The 16,304-nt window shown below is 45.8% G+C and overlaps 1 pseudogene; it reads right to left on the bottom strand.

Annotated features, from left to right (window-relative positions):
* Window positions 1–14,659: 14,659 nt before the first annotated feature.
* LOC124790269 lies at window positions 14,660–14,777 on the bottom strand (annotated as a pseudogene).
* Window positions 14,778–16,304: the final 1,527 nt, after the last annotated feature.

Genomic DNA, 16,304 nt, shown 5'->3' with positions numbered 1-16,304 from the left:
CTAAGTTGTGCCATGTTAGAATAAAATTGTCTGGTATGCATGAGCATATTTGCGGCATAGATTTCAGAAAATATTTGATAATAATTTGGTATAGTTACAGAACAAAACAACTATATTAAAATTATCTCTTATTGTTGAATACTTAAAATAGTGTGGGAACTAGATAGCATGAATTTTTGTGCTTTCAGTTGACAGAGGACAAGTCACTCTTTCACATATTTTCATATTTAAGGCTATTATAATTACATCTTACATATAATTTTTTGTGAGACGACAGGAAGTTGTCAGCATGTGTAGACATTGATGGGAGCATGTACATTATTAACGCGTGTGGGATCTTTATGGTAGCTCTCCTTCACATAGTATTTTCTGGAGTTAAAAACAAGCAGGCACTTTGGTTATTTAATAGTAGATCTTACAGTCGACATTTGGGGCTTGTAAGTCACATGCAGCTGCTAGGGAGGGGAACGTCTCAAAGCACTCAATGGGGACAGAATGCTGATCCCAAGAATTTCTCACATCGGTGTTCAGACAAAGCTTTCCGCCAAAGACGCGAAAAACGGCCATGTCACGGTCTCAGTTGGTTGTTCAATCACACACTGGTAGGTTGGTTGTTTTGGAGGACGCAACGAGACAGTGAGGTCATTGGTCTCATCGGATGAGGGAAAGGTGGGGAAGCAAATCAGATACGCCCTTTCAAAGAAACCATCCCGGCATTTGCCTGAAGTGATTTAAGTATATCTCGGGAAACCTATATCAGAATGGTGGGATGCGGGTTTGAACCGTCGTCCTCCCGAATGTGAGTCCAGTGTGCTTACCACTGTACCACTTCGCTCGGTGAAAAACCGTCTACGTGGATCTTCCTGCTTGGTGTTCCTGGCCACAGCAGGGACAGACCTCAGAGGAGAGAAAGTGGGTTGCCCAGCCAAGGCTTTTCGGCAGTGTCGTAAAAGCCCATTGTTTTAAGAGCTGACGTCGATAAAAATCCGCAAGTTTCCATGTTTGCCTTGGACCGGGCATTATAGATGGAATCATCAGGTGGAGTCATTCCTCTGCTTGCTTATTGGGAAGCCTCAGGCCTTTGGAAGAACTTTAGAATGGAACACAACATTTATCCCAGCTATGTAATGGTCTATGTTGGGACACAAAAGACTTATCTTAGTTTAGCCAAGGCCCCTTGTCAGACACACTGTAATGTATGTCCCCTTCAAGATAGTGATTCTGTGATAAATTTGTTGTTCACTTTGGGCGTAAACGAAAACTCTCAGAACACATTGCTTAAAGTGTAGTGTAAGTTCTGTGTAAAACAAATCCATCAAAGTCTGATCTCCTCTCTGGGGGGACACCACCTTGACAAAACACTGTCCGTGTGGGTGGAGAGGCTTGCGTACCTGCATCACGCTGAGGGCTGAGCTGAAGGTAGAGGATCTGCTGCTGGAAAGGCCTTAGCTGATGGATCAGACTAGAAATGTTCCACAATGTCCTGTCTTCCTTAACCACTCCTAGTCCTTACTCAATTCCCTTCCCCAACCCAATGTGTGATGCAATTCGTGCCGAGGAGTGCATGGCACATGGGAAGATTTGTTTCCAACTGACCTCCCTGAGTAATAAGCCTCACTCCACATAGAGTTTCCTTGGTGGGGACCATGCAGATCCTCAAATATCGTGGGACCAAGATGGACAAGACTGATGAAAATAATTTAAAACAAACTGAGGGGCAAACTGAGACCTCAGACAGCCAAAGATTGGGGTCAGGATCGAAAGAATGCACTCCCACTACTGAATCAGGGTCTAGACCTGAGCAAGAAGTGGGAACTTCTCAGGGAACAGAAACAAAAGGAAGGAAAAGAATGACTTTTCAAACAAAAATAGAGGGAATTAAAAGGGCTTGAGCCCAAGACCCCCAAGAAAAAACTGTCTCAAGCTGAAGGGGATACACAGACCAACTCTATGAAGACAGGTAACAAGAGGATAGGGGAGGAATCTAAGACTCCCTCCTCTCAGGATAAGCGAGTCCCTCCTCTCAGGATAAGCGAGTCCAGCAGAAAAAGCCAAGGCAAGAAATAAGGAAACAGACCTATACTAAAGCAGTCTCGGTTTTTGGGATGGCGGTTATACAAGATGACTCGTAAGCATCACCTCGCAGCAGGAGAAGCTTGTGCAGATGGTTCTCTTTGAAAAGACTGGGGAAGGGGATGCTAGTTCAGGACCCAAATTCAGGAGGGCTTATCTAGAACGCGGTGCCCTTATATTTGTCTGTCAGGGGGTGCATATGGTGCAATGGCTCAAGGACAAGGTGGCCATGATATCCTCACAGGAGAAAGCGAAGCTGCTGGTCAAGACGGCAGCTGACCTTAGACCGCAAAGGTATCAATATGAGTACCAAAGGTCCTTAAGAATGTCTCTCCAAAGATTCTGTTCGAGAATATAGGGGTCTAGAAGCTGAAATTATCGGCAGAGGATTGCAGAGTAATCAACCAAAAGGCTGTACCGGAAGGACGAACCCTGATGGTGGAGATTGGAGAGAAGTCACTGAAGGCGATGCGAGACCAAAAAATGACACTGCTTTTGGGGTTCTCGCAGGTCACTGTCAGGGTAATCAAAGACCTCAAAAGCAGTGATGGCGGCAAGATGGAGACTTGAGATGCTGCATATTAATCTGCAGCACAGTAAATGGGCCACTTCTGCCCTGAGCCGTCGCCTGTGGAGACAGGAAGTGGATGTGGTTCAAATGGCTCTGAGCACTATGGGACTTAACGTCTGAGGTCATCAGTCCCCTAGAACTTAGAACTAATTAAACCAAACTAACCTAAGGACATCACACACATCCATGCCTGAGGCAGCATTCGAATCTGCGACCGTAGCAATCGTGCGGTTGCAGACTGAAGCGCCTAGAACCGCTTGGACACAACGGCTTGCGAAGTGGATGTGGTCCTGATACAAGAATCCTACTTATATAAAAGGGGTGTATAGAGCCTCGGTGGTACTGGAGGTAAGTTGATTTATGTTAGAAATCTAAGAAACTCCAGAACATGCATTTACATGAGAAATGGAATTTCTTTCATGCCAATGATGGATTTCTGTTCCAGGGACCTGGTGACCATCAGGATGCAGCAATGTGAGGAAGGTATCACGAGGGAAATTGTTCTGACCTCAGCACACATTCCTTATGAAGACAGCTCTCCTCCCTCTTTGGAGGTGAGGAGACTGACAGAATCTTGCCATCAGCAAGGTGACCAACTGTTGGTTGGATGCGATGCCAGTGCCCAGAACCTAGGATGGGACAGCAAGGATACCAACAGTAGAGGTGAGTACCTCCTTGAATTTCTCTTATCTAACAAGTTGGAGGTCCTGAATAGGGCTGACAAACATACATTCAGGAACAGAAGGGAAAAAAAGTAATTGATATAACCTTTGGTTCCATGATGATGGGCAGTTATGTCAAACAATGGCATGTGGCGTTAGCGCCATCCTCATTGGACCACATGTATATTAAATGCAAGGTTGAAATTTAAATCAGACGGACCACAGCCTAAAAGAATTCCAGGAAAACAAGACTGGGAGACATGTAGGAGGGACTCTGACTTAAGCTTATCAGAAATTAAAACCTCAACAAGGAATGCAGTAGAGTTTGAGAAAGTAGCAGAGGCAGTAATGTCTGCCATAGTGACCTCATACTAGGACAACTGCTCAGTCACCAAGAAGTGCACAAACAAGAGTGTGCCTTGGTGGAACAACAACTTGGAAACGCAAAGAAGACAGGTACTGAAGTATTGGCAGAAGAGCCAACACCGTGTTGCTAGAGGAGGCCGAAATGCACGCTTTTAACTCACGCAGACTGGCGTGAGGTCCGGAACAGTTAAGGGAATTAATAGTAGCAAATAAAGTACGAAGATCTTGGAATACTTAACTTTAATCCATAATTGGAGAACATCACTCTTGACGGTACATGTTTTATAATTTCAATATTAACTGGTAATGGCGCCTTGCTAGGTCGTAGCAAATGACGTAGCTGAAGGCTATGCTAACTATCGTCTCGGCAAATGAGAGCGTATTTGTCAGGGTTGCATCGCTAGCAAAGTCGGCTGTACAACTGGGGCGAGTGCTAGTAAGTCTCTCTAGACCTGCCGTGTGGCGGCGCTCGGTCTGCAATCACTGACAGTGGCGACACGCGGGTCCGGCGTATACTAACGGACCGCGGCCGATTTAAACGCTACCACCTAGCAAGTGTGGTGTCTGGCGGTGACACCACAGGTACAAATACTTTTCATTCTTGCTAGATGTAAAGGACAATGGTCAAAATATCATGAGGCTCTTGTCAACAACGACTTTGCAACTAGACAAGCAAAGGAGACATCCTGCGACATATTCTGTGAGGAAGTGGAGGGCACAGCTGCTCAAGCCAGGCTTCACAAAATCCTCACTACAGTACCAACTAATCCAGGAGGTATGTTGAGGAAGGAGGATGGGGAATATACAAAGAGCACAATAAATGCTGGAATTGCGTCTCAAAACTCGCTTCCCTCAATATGCTCAAGCGGATAACACAGACCAGAATGCGATCCCTGAGAGACAATGGTTCTCAGGCATTCGAAGAGAGGACTGGGAATCGACCAAGGAGTGTGTCGATTTCAATAAAATCCAGTGGACGGTGGGAACATTCCAACCGTTCACATCACCTGGCCTAGATGGAATCTTTCCATCTCTCCTGCAACAAGCAGGTTATTCAGGGTTAGCCTAGCAGCAGAAACCATACCCATTGCCTGGAGGGCAGTGAAGGTTTATTTTATTCCAAAGCCAGGGAGAATTGATCATACCAAGGCCTAGGATATGAGACCAGTCAATCTGTTCTCCTTCATTCTTAAAACATTGGAAAAACTGGTTAATGAACATGTTGGGAAGAGGAGGCTAACTACACTTCAGGGTTCTCCTCCTCACACGCCCTGATCGCAGTGATTTCGGCCTGGAATCCCAAGGCCAGTTTTCCTAGAGAGATGATGCCCTCCAGTCTTCACTGAACACTGTACTCCTCGGCCCTTGGTCTGATTTCGATCCATCTGTGATCCAGATAATGTCCCCTGTACAGTGTCGAACTGTTTCTTCCGACTCTTCCCTGCTTCCAATTATTATATTTCAAGGCTTGTTGAGGCAGTTGGAGTTATTATATAGTCGACTGGCATTTCACCAGCCATTCCTATATTTACCTCAACACTGTTACATTACATTTATACCAACATGCATATCAACCAGGTAAATCATGTGAAACAGCTCTCCACCAACTCGTTGGGAAGGTGGAGAAAGCACTTCACTTTCAGGAAATAGCCCTCTGCGTCTGCCTGGACAACAAGGGGGTTTTTAGTAACACAACCTTCAATTCCATGATTAGGGCAGCAGAGGTGTATGACCTAGGAACCACTATATGTAGCTGGACTAGGGCCATGCTTAGTGGAAGGAAGGTAGAGGACACCATGATGAATGAGAAGACGGCAATTAACACCACTAGAGGTTGTCCACGTCCACAAGGAGAAGTTTTGTCTCTTTTATTTTGAAATCTAGTGGTGGTTGAACCCACTGAGAAAGTAAATTCCAGAGAATGCTTTTGCCAAGGATACGCAGATGACCTTGTTGTAGTAATACTTGGCAAATTTACTGACACAGTCAGGAATATGGCACAAACTGCGCTGGACACTGTGCAAGATTGGTGCAGGAAGCAGGATCTAAGGGTTAATCCTAAGAAGACTGTTGTGGTACCATTCACGAAGAAGCACATCCAACACTCAAGCTGGAATCTAAAGTTTTCGATGAAGCTATCTGTGAAGGGGATAGTGAAATATCTACAGGTAATCTTAGATGAGAAACTAACAAGAACCTCTCACATTAAGAGCATCTGCTCCAATGCGAAAGGTACTATAGGGAGAACCAGAAGAACTTGTGACAAAAATCGGGGCCTAAGGCCCAGAGGTATGCATTGGATGTACACCACGGTGGTTAAATCTAGGACCTCCCATGGGGCCATAGTGTGGTGGAAGAAGGTGGAACAGCGGGTTGCAGCTAAGGAGCTTGCTAAGGTGCAGAGACGGCCAGCTTAGTCATAACAGGCGGAATTAGCAACACATTAACTGCTGGAATGGAAACCATGCTGGACATACCTCCTTTACACCTTTGGGTCACCATGTAGGCAGCAGCTGGTGCATAAAGACTCAAAACTGGTAAAAACTGGATCTCATTGGGATGTCCAGAATAACACACTAAAATACTGAGTGAGGTAAATATAGGAATGGTTGGTGAAGTCTCGGTCGACTATACAGGGTGAGTCACCTAACGTTACCGCTGGATATATTTCGTAAACCACATCAAATACTGACGAACCGATTCTACAGACCGAACGTGAGGAGAGGGGCTAGTGTAATTGCTTAATACAAACAATACAAAAATGCGCGGAAGTATGTTTTTTAACACAAACCTAAGTTTTTTTAAACGGAACCACGTTAGTTTTGTTAGCACATCTGAACATATAAACAAATACGTAATCAGTGTCGTTTGTTGCATTGTAAAATGTTAATTACGTCCGGAGATATTGTAGCCTAAAGTTGACCCTTGAAACTTCCGACGTTCAGTTGCGTGTTGTAACAAACACGGGTCACGGTCGGCGAGCAGCATCTGCAGGGACCTGTTTACGATGACGACTGTGTTTACGAGTGTGGCTGTAGTGCACTGTTGTGATTTGGTCTAGCTGTCGCAGTGTCCGCATGTAGCGCTTGCTGCTATTGTTATTCTGCATTCGTCTCCGCACGCAGACCAACGGTAGTACACCGTGTTACCAGACGTCTGTGATAGTGTAGTGTTGTAGGAACTGTGACCAGGGTGTATTCGAACTCTGAAAAGGCGATGATGATACTCATCTATGGCGAGTGTCGACGAAATGCAGCTGAAGCCTGCAGGGTGTATGCAGAATGGTATCTGGACAGAGAGCATCCAACGTGCCGCACATTGCAAAACATCTACCGCCAACTGTATGCAACAGGTATGGTCGTAGCACGCAAACGGGTCCGTGACAGGCCCGTCACAGGAGAAGCGGGTGCAGTTGGTGTGTTAGCTGCTGTTGCCATGAACCCACACATGAGTACACGGGACATTACGAGAGCCGGTGGACTGAGTCAAAGTAGTGTCATGCGCATACTGCATCGTCACCGCTTTCACCCGTTTCATGTGTCGCTACATCAGCAATTACATGGTGATGACTTTAATCATCGAGTGCAATTCTGTCAATGGGCATTAACAGAGAATGCGTTGCAGTTCTACCTGTTTACCGATGAAGCGGGTTTCACAAACCACGGGGCAGTGAATCTACGGAACATGCATTACTGGTCCGTGGACAATCCTCGCTGGCTCAGACAGGTAGAGCGACAGCGACCGTGGACTGTAAACGTATGGTGCGGAATCATTGGCGACCACCTCATTGGTCCTCACTTCATTGCAGGGGCCCAAACAGCTGCAACATACATCGCATTTCTACAGAATGATCTGCCAACGTTGCTCGAAAATGTCCCACTGGAATCGCGTCGACGTATGTGGTATCAGCATGATGGTGCATCTGCACATTCCGCAATTAACACTACGCTGACCCTTGACAGGATGTTCGACGGGCGTTTCATAGGACGTGGAGGACGCATAAATTGGCCAGCCCGTTCTCCTGATCTTACACCTCTGGACTTCTTTCTGTGGGGTACGTTAAAGGAGAATGTGTACCGTGATGTGCCTACAACTCCAGAGGATATGAAACAAAGTATTGTGGCAGCCTGCGGCGACATTACATCAGATGTACTGCGGCGTGTACGACATTCATTACGCCAGAGTTTGCAACTGTGTGCAGCAAAAGATGGCCACCACATTGAACATCTATTGGCCTGACATGTCGGGACACACTCTATTCCACTCCGTAATTGAAAACGGAAACCACGTGTGTACGTGTACCTCACCCCTCATGGTAATGTACATGTGCGTCAGTGAAAAAGACCAATAAAAAGGTGTTAGCACGTGGACGTAATGTGCTGTTCCAGTCTCTTCTGTACCTAAGGTCCATCAGCGTTCCCTTTGGATCCCTACGTAATTCGGTGGTCTCCGATACACACGATCGAACAGCGGAGGAGTGGTACTCAAGCGTCAACTTTAGGTTTCAATATCTCCGGATGTAATTAACATTTTACAATGCAACAAACGGAACTGATCACGTATTTGTTTATATGTTCAGATGTGCTAACAAAACTAACGGGGTTCCATTTAAAAAACGTAGGTTTGTGTTAAAAAGCATACTTCCGTGCATTTTTATTATGGTTTGTATTAACCAATTACACTAGCCCCACGTTCGGTCTGTGGAGTCGATTCGTCAGTATTTGATGTGGTTTACGAAATATATCCAGCGGTAATGTTAGGTGACTCACCCTGTATAATAAGTCCCAACTGCTTCAACAAGGCTTACAATATAATAATTGGAAGCAAGGAGCAGTGGGAAGAAACAGTTCGACACTGTATGGGGGACACTGTCTGGTTCACTGACGGGTCAAAATCAGACCAAGGCCCTGGGGCCAGGGTGTACAGGGTTCAGTCAAGACTGGAGGGCATCATCTCTCTAGGAAAACTGGCCTCGTGATTCCAAGCCGAAATCACTGCAGTCTACATCTACATCCATACTCCGAAAGTCACCTGACGGTGTGTGGCGGAGGGTACCTTGAATACCTCTACCGATTCTCCCTTCTGTTCCAGTCTCATATTATTCGTGGAGAGAAAGATTGTCGGTATGCCTCTGTGTGGGCTCTAATCTCTCTGATTTTACCCTCATGGTCTCTTCGCGAGATATATGTAGGGGGCGTATAAGGCAGAAAACGTGCATAGATGCTACAAGGACTGTAGGATCTACATCTGTGCCGGCCGTGGTGGCCAAGCGGTTAAAGGCGCTACAGTCTGGAACCGCGCGGCCGCTACGGTCGCAGGTTCGAATCCTGCCACGGGCATGGATGTGTGTGATGTCCTTAGGTTAGTTAGGTTTAAGTAGTTCTAAGTTCTAGGGGACTGATGACCTTAGAAGTTAAGTCCCTTAGTGCTCATAGCCATTTGAACCATCTACATCCGTTCAGGCAGCCAGGCAGCCATGAAATCATTGGCAGCGCCTGCAATAAGATCCAACAAGGTCTAAGGTTGTTGGAGAATGTCACAGTGTTCTGGTGATGATGATGATGATGATGTTTGCTGTGTGGGACGCTTTGCTGTGCGGTCATCAGCGCTCGTACGAAGTCCCAATTCTTACACAGTCCAATCAATAAACTGCTGACACAGGGATCTGGTGGAGCTGGGGGGAAGCAATAGGGTAAACCTAGTGTGTGTCTCTGGCCATGTAGAGATCAGTGGCAATGAACAAGCCGAACGGTTCTAGGCGCTACAGTCTGGAACCGCGCGACCGCTACGGTCGCAGGTTGGAATTCTGCCTTGGGCATGGATGTGTGTGATGTCCTTAGGTTTAAGTAGTTCTAAGTTCTAGGAGACTGATGACCTCAGAAGTTAAGTCCCATTGTGCTCAGAGCCATTTGAACCAATGAACAAGCCGGTAGATTGGCCAGGATGGGGGCAAGACTCCATTCGTTGGACCAGAACCTGTCCTATCACCAAGGCTGTGATAGAACTAGAACTATGGAACTGGTTCAGAAGACAGCGTGTAGAATACTGGACCGAAGTCTATAAACAAAAACATGGCAAGGTAATATGCCAAGTCATATTTTAAAAGAAGCTCTGTAATCCTGGGTTTGAACAGGAAAGAGATTAAACTCATGGACCGGCCTTCGGAATTTCAAAAAACTCCTACATGCAACGGGTGTAACGGAAGAAGAACGTAAATGTAGGATCTGCGATGAGAATGAAGAAACTGCATCACACCTAACCTTCGAATGCACTGCGTTGAACAGCAAGAGACACATAATCTTTGTAACAACTAGACCTTAAGAAATTGTGTAACAAAGATCTGGTAAAGGGACTCCTTGCACTATTTAAGAGTACTAGTTGGCTTTACTAGATGTACAGAGAGCGATACCGCACAATAAACTCGGTTTTGGTGCAGGAAGTGGCGGGTTAGACCAAAGCTGTTTTAGCTTCCCTGCTAAAATCAAATCAAATAGAACCAGGTCTATTCGGCATTAGTGTTAGCAACTCGTTGTCCCTGTCTTGAGCCAGGGAAAAAACGAAGGTTGTCCTGAAAGTAAGTTCCGATCGGTCGCGAAATGGAAACCACTGGGAAAAATGCGTTAAAGCTTTGCACACATGTGTTGGGCAGTGTCTCTAGAATGCCCGTCGATCTTGTCGCGTCGCTCTTTTCAGTTTTGAGTGAACAGTGAGCACGTAAAGATGCGTAGGGAATAGCGTCTCCCACTTAGTATAATGGCCTGGTTAGAGATTTCGCCTGTGTCATGCAGCCCACATAACACAACTGCAGAGCAGTTCCTTCTTCATGGCAAGTCTCGGCCGCACACTTCACGGGCAATGAAGACGCTTCTGCAGCGTTTCCGATGAGAAGTGTTTGATCACTAACAATACAGTCCATAATTTGGCTCCACCTGACTCATCTCTGCTCACAAGAACCGCTGGCTATGAAGACAAAATTTTTCCACAGACAACAAGCTCCAGACCAGTGCAGACAACTGGCTGAAAGCAAAGGCGGATGCTTTCTATGGACGAGGAGATTGGAAAGTTGATACAACACTACGACAAAACTCGAAGTTGACGAGGCGGCTATGCAGAGAAGTAGGTGGAAGGTGTACCTAACTGATGCAAACAAAACGTTTCTACTTTTCACTGTGGTTTGCATTTCGCGACCGATCGGAACTTACTTCCTGGACAACCCTCGTAGATTAAAAGGATAAACTCCTTTGTTTGCCAACCATACCTCACCAAGTGGAATGCTGATTATTTGTTGTTTCTATTTGTGTAGCCAACAGTTCATGATTTATTTGACATCTCGTTTAACTTGTGTTGTTTCTCCTATTTTATGGTCAATAATCTCTTGCCATTTTTATAAAAGATTAATCCTGTGTGGGTATATTAATTGTCCATCAATAATTGCATATAATAATGACAGGAGCACCATTTTATTAATTTTTCTCAGCATTCAAATTTTATTTAAGATTCTGATAGAAGTGGTAAGCTCCAGTGCAGGCTAGGAAAAACAGCCACTGCCAGATGGTAGAATGGAGTAAGCAGATGCTTGGCCAGGTAGACGAGTGGAAGGCTTACACGTTAAAGTGATTGCTATCAAGATCTGAACTTCCAGTCGCCTGTAGTCTTTCAAACAAAATTGCAAGACCAGTGTAGTCTTGCACAGTATAGTTTTAGCATACGAGGAAAGAAAAGAACATGATTTCTCAGATTATGTTCTATTACGGACAAAACAAACGTAGATTCAACTCCTGCCTTTTACTCTTTGTCAATAAATTATTTCGCAGGTGCTTTGATTGAATACTCTATCTTTCATAGTTCTCAAACAACACACACGTCTTTTCAGATTTACCAGTTTGAAATCGTATTTTCTGCATTTGACAGGATAACTGAGAAACGACGGAGAACAAACAACTAGAATGCCTGCAGAAACTACAACCGTCATTTTAGTGGGTTTCATTGTTCCTTATATTACCAGCTCTGGGACAAATGTATGAAGGAATGTTTGATGGATAACGCCGTGATGCAAAAGGATATTAGTATTTAATTCCAAAAATAACGTGTTGATCGTACGCAGTGAGACGCCCCGCTTAAACCGCCGGACAGGACAGGTAGTTTAAATTGTTGATGGGGGCCAAAATAAGGGGCTGTCAGTTACACTCAAGCATACAACTTTATTATTTGATCAAACATTACAAGATACCAAGAAACTTTTTTTAAAAAAACACGCATCTTTAATCTTTGGGACTTAATTACCGGCTGAAAGCCACTTTAATTTAAAAACGGTTGAAGGTCAATAACTTAAAATGCAAGCATAATCAGAAATTTAAAAGGCAAGCCCTATCTTAAAACTGTTATTTAGTTAGGCTGAAGTAAGGCTGAAGGCCTTAGCAACAACTCAAACTCAAAATCAGCTGAAGGCCCAAGACTTAAAATTCAACAAAATTGAAATTTTTTTTAAATGCTAAAGGCCTTACGTGAAACAGTCCTTTGAATTAGGCTGAAGGCCTTAAGAGCACAACAACTCCAACTCATAGTCGGCTGAAGGCCAACACTTAAAATTCAACAACATTAAAACCTTTAAAAAGCCAAAAGGCTTTCGCGAAACAGTACTATAAACTAGGCTCAAGGCCTTAAGAGCAAAAAAACTCTAATTAAAAGAAAATCGGCTAGAAGCCATACAAGTACAAACAACAAGAATAAGTTAAAAAAAAAAATTGGGCAGTACAACCAAGGGCACTCAGATATTCGAGGCTCGGCCTGGAATTCAAACACTAACGCTCGCTTAGGTGAGACAGGCAGTCGGGCCAACTATTCACGATCCGACGACAGCCCAACCGACTGACAGTCAACGGACCAATGATCAAGATCAGCTCCGCTCCACACTTGTACCAAACTCAAACGATGCTAGCAGCGGAGACTGGAACAACAACCAGAACGGATCACAGACAACCCATAAGCGGTGGGCGACCCAAATACACGTCGTCTAATCAGATAACCGACCAAACGGCCAAGCAAGGTCGTTGCCAATCGAACGTGTGTGTCGGCAATCGTCGGGTGAGTGATGGCTTTCCTGTCCTTCCTCGCTACTCCACGCCAACCGACCAATTCAGAGCCAGTACGGCGCCAACCTTTAAATAAATTGTCAGTCAAACCACATAAACTACACACAGTTTCACGAACACTTGCACGAGGAACTAGATACTGCTAACGGCAGTGACTGAGCAAAATAAGGACAAATCACGAGTTGGCACACACAGCCGAACCATAAGCGATCGCCTGCCAAATATACGTCGTCCGACAAGATGACGGACCTACGATCAACCAAAGTCGTCGCCACTCAAATCATGTATGTCGGCAATCATCGGCGAGTGACGGCTATCCGCGCCTCCCTGGCGTTGCATGCCCCACTGGTGCTACAACGCGACTCCGCCAACGACCAACTGCTACACATCTGCACGGAGACAGCACTAAAATAACTGGGCAGTGAACATCAAGGCTACACACAATTTCACAAACACTTGGACGAAGAGCGCGACCAACCGATGATCAACCAAGACCGTCTCCATCCATGTGTGCCGGCAACGGTCGGGCTAGTCATGGTTATCCGAACCTCAATGCCGCTCCATCCCGACCGAAGGTCTGCCGCGTCCCAACTGTCCAGCTGCCAGGCCCGAACTCCACTGCTGGCGCGTTCCGCTGACTTCATTGCCCGGTCCGAAATGCACTGCTGGTGCTTCCCAACTCCTTCGATGACACACGACGACCAGGAACCAATAACAGTCCAGGAAAGATAATACGGCAGGGCCTATATCGATAAGCGCTGCTGCTGCCTCTCACGGACAGGCAAGGCAGCAACTCAGTGACACCAGTAACTGAAAATTAACACAACGAGGCGGTAGTACGGTAAAAGCAGGGCGTTAACTAAGAGATGACACGAACAAGAGCCACACACGGCTCACGCAGTTTGCTATACAAGATGCTGTGGTCCTTCACTGGTCGAAGTTTTATAGCAGTGGTCGTAGTATGCGTTATAAGACTTTAAAATTTCATCTAACGGATTGATATTTTGCAATGATGTGCTTAGCGTATGAGGATACGTACGAACCTGTGCTGTGTGTTTTGAATCGTCCGATACACGTCATCAGCTTACATTGTTTACTGTATTAGTGGTCAGATGCGTACTATAAGACTAAATATGTGCTCCAGGCAGGTCCATTGCGATATGAAGGACGACACATTTCAGCATATGTTGCGATCTTTTGGCTACAAACAGAGCTTATCCAAAAAGTATTTGACCGAATTTAAAAATTTTAAATGCTTTCATGATCCATTGATTAAGAGGTATAATCTTAAGTTAATGTTTTAAATAATAGGTCAGGTGTTAAAGTTAGAAACTGTGCGCATGCCTTGAGGCAACGAAACTCATGGCACGCAAATTAACCGGAATATATTAATCCAGTATTAGAGAAAGAATGTGCCTATGGACTTTAAACAAATTTTAATATAAGTCGAAACTTTTTCTCGCTATCACCCGCCTCCCCTCTCACAAAATATTGAAAGCAAATCAGATTAACGCATACTACGTTTTCGCTGTTCTTGGAGTAGGGCTTCAGAACCAGGCTTAAGGTGTTGGTTTATTTTTTTTTCTTTTGCTACAAATTCTATTTGCAACACATTTTGCAGCTAATCACCACGTGTACGTACCACCGAATGTACCTGCAAAGTTATAGCATTATAAACAAAAAACTAAACTCCGTCTGAACAGGCCATGAAGGCCAAACGGCACCGACCGGCCGCCCTGTGATCCTACGGCCACAGGCATCACTGTATGCTGATATGGAGGGGCATGTGGTCAGCATACTGCCCTCGAGACCGTTGTCAGTTTTCGTGCCCGGAGCCACTACTTCTCAGTCAAGTAGCTCCTCAGTTGGCTCACAAGGGTGGAGTGCACCCCGCTTGCCAACAGCGCTGGACAGACAGGATGGTCACCCATCCAAGTGCTAGCCCAGCCCGACAGCGCTTAACTTCGGTGATCTGACGGGAACCGGTGTTACCACTGCGGCAAGGGCGTTGGAATATTACTTTTAAGTAGCGTCTTAATTGTGCTCAGAACACAAAGTTCGTCCGGTACAATCCTTCCACAGAAGATAAGTCTCTGCCAGTACTGGTACTCGATATGGGGACATTGACTGCTCACCACAGTATGTGGCAAAGGTATAGCATTATACTGCACATAATTCAGAAGATAAAAAAAATAAAATATGTGGTGATAGTCCGTAACCTGGCTATTTGCCTGCCTGCAGTCCTGGATGGACAGTAATGAGGAAAAAAATTGTTCAAATGGCTCTGAGTACTATGGGACTTAACATCTGAGGTCATCAGTCCCCTAGAACTTAGAACTACTTAAACCTAACTAACCTAAGGACATCACACACATCCATGCCCGAGGCAGGATTCGAACCTGCGACCGTAGCGGTCGCACGGTTCCAGACTGAAGCGCCTAGAACCGCTCAGCCACAACGACCGGCAGTAATGAGGAAAAATACCCACACCTATCCAGTATTTAACCTGAGATCTGAAGGGCTGGATGCCAGTGCTCCAACCACTAGACCACCAGATATGACGTCACACCCAATCTAAGGAGGGGGAAAAAAAAACTGACGCGCCACGAAGGAGCAATCCGATCGGGGGTCCTTGCTGGCTACGGCAGAGCTGCAGAGACTCTCATCATGTGCGGGGTGCATTACCTTGCTGAAATATAAGCCCAAGATGGCTTACCATGAACGGCAACAAAATGGGGCAAAGAATATAGTCGGCGTACCCCTGCGCTGTAATGGTGCCGTGCATGACAGCCAGAGTGGCACAGCTACTAAAACAAATGACACCTCGGACTAATAGCTCAGCTGTCGGGCTGTAAGGTGGGCGCCAGTGAGGTAGGTATCCACTTGTAGCCACGGCCTCGGCCTATAATCTCATTCACAGGAGGAGAGGTGTCTTCAGTGGTGATCCCGCTTCGAAATGAGTCCTGATCACCAGCGAAGACGTGTGTGCAGACGTCCCATACAGCAGTGGCATACCAATCTGAATGTCGCTCGCCATACCACCTGACACCTGGGAATGATGGTCTGCGGTGCCAATTCTTTTCATAGCAGGACCCCTTTGGTTGTCAACCGTGGCTGCCTTATAGCACAGTGACACGTCGACGATATTCTGCGCCCCGTTTTGTCGTCCTCTGCCGCAAGCCATCCTGGTCTTACATTTCAGCAAGATAATACCCTCCCTCACATGGCAAGAGTTTCTACTGCTTGTCTTCGTACTTGCCAAACCCTATCTTGTGCGCCAGTGTCACCGGATCTCTCCCCAGCTGAGAAACATGGCGGTCAAGGTCCTCTAACATGCAGCCGGCCGCTGTGGTCGAGCGGTTCTAGCAGCTTCAGTCCTGAAACAAGTTGCTGCTACGGTCGCAGGTTCGACTCCTGCCTCGGGCATCGATGTGTGTGATGTCCTTAGGTTAGTTAGGTTTAAGCAGTTCTACGTCTAGGGGACTGATGACTTCAGATGTTAAGTCCCATATTGCTTAGAGCCATTTGAACCTCTAACCC

This window comes from Schistocerca piceifrons, chromosome 3, assembly GCF_021461385.2.
Source record: "Schistocerca piceifrons isolate TAMUIC-IGC-003096 chromosome 3, iqSchPice1.1, whole genome shotgun sequence".
In the NCBI taxonomy this organism is placed as follows: domain Eukaryota; kingdom Metazoa; phylum Arthropoda; class Insecta; order Orthoptera; family Acrididae; genus Schistocerca; species Schistocerca piceifrons.
Note: the sequence above shows the minus strand (reverse complement) of the source record. Positions and strands in the feature narration are given on the sequence as shown.